Source organism: Ranitomeya imitator, chromosome 1, assembly GCF_032444005.1.
Source record: "Ranitomeya imitator isolate aRanImi1 chromosome 1, aRanImi1.pri, whole genome shotgun sequence".
NCBI classification, from domain to species: domain Eukaryota; kingdom Metazoa; phylum Chordata; class Amphibia; order Anura; family Dendrobatidae; genus Ranitomeya; species Ranitomeya imitator.
The window spans coordinates 372,871,426-372,876,176 of NC_091282.1; the positions used below are offsets into that span (position 1 = coordinate 372,871,426).

Here is a 4,751-nt window from a genome sequence, read left to right on the forward strand (position 1 = left end):
GGTGGGTAAGAGATGCCATCAAGATGTCATATACCTCTTCCGGAGAACAAGCTCCGGACACAATTAAGGCCCATTCAACCAGGTCGGTGGCAACCTCTTGGGCTGAACGTGGTGGAGCATCAATAGATCAAATATGTAGAGCAGCCACTTGGTCTTCCCCCTCTACATTCTTCAAGCACTATCAGCTTAATCTATCTTCTCCCTCAGACTTAACTTTTGGTAGGAGAGTTCTTGAGGCAGTAGTCCCACCCTAAAATTTTTCATTCTTTGAAATTCTCTCGTTAGTGCCGTCATGGGGTAAGAGAATATCGTAGTTACTTACCGATAACGGTATTTCTCTGAACCCATGACGGCACCTGTATATTCCCTCCCTTCACGTATGGGTGTCCACACTACTTATAAATTAAGTCACGAGGTGTGCAAAAAAAAAAAAAAAAAAAAAAAAATGTGTGTGTATATATATATATATATAGAGGAGCTTATATAAGTTATACAGTTATATTTTGTTGTGTAAAAATAACCAATTAAGTTACAGCAGAAATTCCCTGCAAGGCTCTGTAAACCAACTGAGGTGGAGGAGAGGTCCCGCCTTTTTAACCTGTGGGTTTCCTGTCCCTGAGGGCGGATCCCTCTCTCTCGTTAGTGCCGTCATGGGTTCAGAGAAATACCGTTATCGGTAAGTAACTACGATATTTTTATTTCCTTGTTGTTATGTCTCTTATTTATAATTTTCTCTTTCTTTCTGTATGTTTTTATTTTAGCAATAATGATGGAAATTGCCTAATTAATGCCTTGGTCAGAGAGTCTTATCATCCCATAATTCCATGACATTTTACTTGGCTTTGTATCACCTAAATGGAACAATCTGCAGGCAATGCTATTTAACTTTATAGCCCGGAGATATTATGGACTTTGACGGTGATATGGGGAGAGCTCTCGAGGAGAACACACTGGAGAATTCATTTGTACTATTATGTGATGATATTTCTATATCGATGCTTTTTTCTTCTCGGGGGTGTCTCTCTCTATTCCTTTTGTATACAGTAATATGTATTGGAGGTAATTTCTCCATATTATCAGATATATATATGACATGTATATGAGCAATCTTTGTTGTTATATTTTCCGGTGCTCGCCTATGTCTGCTGACATGTTATGCTACTTACCATCGATATTCAGGGTGGAAGCGCTGACCTTTTTCTACTGCAGTCCGTGGAATGGTTAAATCTGTCCACAATAAGATGGCGACGCGCATGCGCACTGCGCCCGGGACCCACCATTTTGTTGAAGGCCTCTGTATTGTCGGCACTGCGGATATGACGTCATGGAGGAGTTCCTCCCCGCATGCCGACAATGAGTGCCGGAAACAGATGCACCTGGGTCCCGGGGGCGGCGGTGCCATACGCGATGCAGGATTGGCAGCGGCATTAAGCATCAGGCTCTATTTAAACCGGGTATATGGGAGACATGATATGCACATTTTTTGCTTCCCCTTGATAAAGCACATACGCAAAACGCGCGTCGGGGTGCTCTCTGAGGCTGAGGACAGGCAGATCTCATGGGTATGTGTTGTGTTTTGTATTAACCCTGTATGCATTTGCACTTTCCTACATAGGATGGGTTATTTTGCGTGTATATTACCGCTAAGTCATTGTATTCATGTTATACCAACCCTATCCCAGAGCCTTATTTTCCTCACCCTCTATTTTTGTGCAATTTTACTCGGGTATTTGACATCCTTCCTCATACTGTTCACAGTAATTATTTACTGGCTTATAATTATGCGTTTTTAGTATTTTTGTATATCTAATAAAGTTTGTTATATCTTTATATTGCCCTCTGAGTGGTGTGCTTTTTGATACTTTGTATCTTTTTGGGTGGATGCTTAGAAGAGGAAAAGCAGGACTTAGTCCCAAAAGCATCTGCTTGCCGCTGCCCAGCATTGGCCTCAATTGCAGAAGATGGAAAAGCAGCAATAACCATATGCACAGAGTGAGACTGAGCAAGATGCTGGGACCGACATCTCCGCTGATCAAGCTCCACTGCAACAGAAGAAGAATAGGAGACCGCAGCTGAGATGGCCCGAGATTCCCCCTGTGCAGAGGTGGGAACTCGATCCTTAACTTACAGATTTCTGTACGTTGGTGGAGGTGATGGCGGAAGCTCAGGGTCCTGCTCCGGTGGCCTTTTTTGGGCTAATTGTCCTTCACCCTGTGTGGATGTTGTGTGGGGCGGATCAAAATACAGGCCTTAATTATATTGGTCAGTTGGGTATTGCCCATAAGGGATGTGACTCTGGCCCTCATGTTGCTGGAAATATGGCCTTGACTCATAGCCACCCCCAATATGGCCATGTCGTCCAAACCCAGGTTGGGACCAGCCTTCAGCACTGGGTCTGGACAAGTGGCCATATTGGGAAGGGTGATGGTAGGCTGGCATATGGTACTGAAGTTGCCTTGGTGGGTTTTGGGTGGGAAGGGGTTGAGGTGTAGGCACACGTGGAGGAGGTGCTTCAAATCCCTGTTGAGCATGCATCTGTTGAGATCTTGGCAGCCGCAGGACGTTATGTGATGAGAGCTGCCACCTCTCAATAAACTCAAACAACACATATGGGTTATTTGGGGGTTGCATGCATCAATAAGGATTTGAAGACACCCTCTCACATGTAGCCTCACCTCACGGGGTAGGGGACGTAGGTACCGGGTCAGGCTTCTTGCAAATGACTACTCCCCCTCATTCTGAGTAGCCCTTGCAAGATAGTTAAGGACCCCAGCATTCACATTCCTCCGACTTTCTTGGAGATCTCTCCTTCGGCGGCCACGCCTTAAAATTACAGCAGCCTGTGGGGATGTCTCCAGTGGCACAGTAGGGCTGCTGCTGTTTCCAAGATCATCCTGGCTTCTTTGTCCTGTTGCTGCTGTGGGTGGTGGGGCCTCATCTTGGGCAGATGAAGAGGATCCTGGAGGGATGGACCTTGAAGGAGCAGAAGATGGGCCAGCCACCTCTTCTCCTTCCCCAACTGGATCAATCACAAGCTCTGAGTCTGATCCTGTCTCCCTCTCAGTGAGGTTGGACTGTGTTCTGTTATGAAAGTATGGGAAATAAAAAATAAAATATATAATGTCTGACCATTGAAAACATGTGTGTAATGTGTTGTGACGTTTGTACATACGGTCTGAGATCCATACTGGGATCCAAAAACGATAGTCTGTCCTAATATATTTTTTTTTGGCGGAGCTGCTGCCCCACTTTTAGCCCTCTGCTGCCTTTCCCTCCTATATTGATCTCTTATGCTCCGCCATCTTTTCAAAACATCTTCCACTGCAAGGAAAGAGAGAAAAATAATGTATAAGGCCATTGTGCACAGTGGTAACACAAGGTGTAATTGCTTACACAGATTGTAGTGAGGCCTAGGAAGCTGCATTTGTTTAATCTAAACTTTTAAAAACAAACAAGAAGATCATCACAGAATGTAAGGCCACAAGGACAGAGTCCTCTCCCCCCTATACCAGTATGACATTTTTCAGTTGTTTACTGTAAGGGACATCTATAATAAGGTGACCAGAAAAATGCCCACAGGAAAATACATCTGACCAACGTGTTTGTGGGGGGGAAGGGCCAAATTTTGCACTGGGGCTCATCGGACTCCACTTCAAAAGCATATCATACATTCTCAGCAAGAACACAAAGTGGTACAAGTGACAGAATCTCACCTTTCTGCTGTGCCTTCTGGGCTTCCAGGACCAACTATCTCTGCTAGCAGCAGTGATACTTTTGCGAGCACTGATAGCAGTGATGGCTCCTCTGGATCACACTGCTGCTGCATGTGCTGCTGTTTTGGGCTTGTGGGAGGAGTAAGGCAGAATCAGTGAGAGATGAGAGCAGACTAGATCTATCTATTGCTGATAATGACAGACTGCTGCAAACCACAGATCATCATTTTTGCAGGTTTGCACTAGTTTGCAACTGTAAATCACAAGTTGATCACATATTATCTGAACATCCTCACCTTGCACCTGAAATATCATAGATCTGAAAGTTTTGTGATGCTGTAATTGGCAATTTTCTGTGTGGGGAATTTTCTGTGTGGGGAATTTTCCATGTGGGGAATTTTCCTGTGGGCATTTTTCCTGTGGGCAATTTTCCTGTGGGCATTTTTCAGGGAACTCTATAATAAGCCTGTATGTAACCAGTTTCTCATGTCCAGCACCATGGAATTAATGGTGCTATATACTGTAACTAAATAACTAGAATAATAAACAACATATTTCAATGTGATTAAAATCACTTAGGTACTGCAGTTTCACATAAAAATTAATGTAGAAACATGAGTGTACTTACTGTTATGATCAGGTGACCTTGGAGCAGCATGAAAACTTTCACTGGAGTAGGTGGTAACTATCCTGACCGCAAACCCTGATCTTATCACCGCAACTAGAAGTAGCCGTGGGGTGTACCTAACAAAACCTAGACACCTCGACACAGCCGGAGGACTAAATACCCCTATAGATGGAAATAGGAATTTCTACCTTGCCTCAGAACAGAACCCCAAAGGATAGGCAGCCCCCCACAAATATTGACTGTGAGTAGTAGAGGAAAAGACACACGTAGGCAGAAAAACAGGATTTAGCAAATGAGGCACACACTAGCTAAATAGGAGAGGATAAGACAGAATACTAAGCGGTCAGTATTAAAAATCCTTCCAAAAATATCCACAGCACAAAATACAAAAACTCCACCATCTAACTAAA

The 4,751-nt window shown here is 44.0% G+C and overlaps 1 long non-coding RNA gene across 1 annotated transcript; it reads right to left on the minus strand.

Annotated features, from left to right (window-relative positions):
• Positions 1-1,938: 1,938 nt before the first annotated feature.
• LOC138657803 (uncharacterized) lies at positions 1,939-4,339 on the minus strand. Its single transcript, XR_011317193.1, has 3 exons — positions 3,714-4,339; positions 3,173-3,321; positions 1,939-3,081 (listed from the first exon to the last, which is right to left on the minus strand). It is a non-coding gene; the product is annotated as an uncharacterized lncRNA (long non-coding RNA).
• Positions 4,340-4,751: the final 412 nt, after the last annotated feature.